Source organism: Galeopterus variegatus, unplaced genomic scaffold (assembly GCF_000696425.1).
Source record: "Galeopterus variegatus unplaced genomic scaffold, G_variegatus-3.0.2 Scaffold2017, whole genome shotgun sequence".
Taxonomy (NCBI): Eukaryota; Metazoa; Chordata; class Mammalia; order Dermoptera; family Cynocephalidae; genus Galeopterus; species Galeopterus variegatus.
In genome coordinates this window covers 13089-13657 of record NW_007728128.1, presented here as the reverse complement: position 1 = coordinate 13657, position 569 = coordinate 13089, and positions in this window count along the sequence as shown.

The window sequence follows — 569 nt, the reverse complement described above, 5'->3', positions numbered from 1 at the left end:
GCAATGTGCCCAGCTGCTGAGGATGGATCATGATTATCCTAAGCCAGTTATGCCAGTCCTATTCTTCCATGCCAGTAGTTTATTGGGAGCAGGGCTGGTGATCCAGGTCTGCCCAAAGAGAAGTAAAGTGGGAGGAAGAGCTTGGGTGAGATGGGGTGCAGGAATGGTTCTGATAAGAGAGTGCTCCGAGATGAGAGAGCACGTTAGCCCCTTTTCTTCCTTCCTGGTTAGTGTGCTGTTCTATGAGGACATGAAGCTTTGAGAATCATGAGACCCAAAGCAAAACCACTGAGCATGGGGGCAAGGATGGGTGACAGGAAGACGGTCATGGATGACATAACTGAGCTGCTGACTGCATCTGCTCTGAGGCTGCAAACTCTCAGACTTCTTTTTAAATGCCCTTATAGTGTAAACAACTGAGAATGGGATTTGCTGGTACTTTTGGCTGAACACAGTGTAACCATTGCAGTGTGCAAAATCAGAGATCTGTAAAGTCATCTCAAAATTACAGAAGACTCCTAAATTGAACCATGCCTTGACTCAGGGTATCACATAATTAAAAAAAAAAA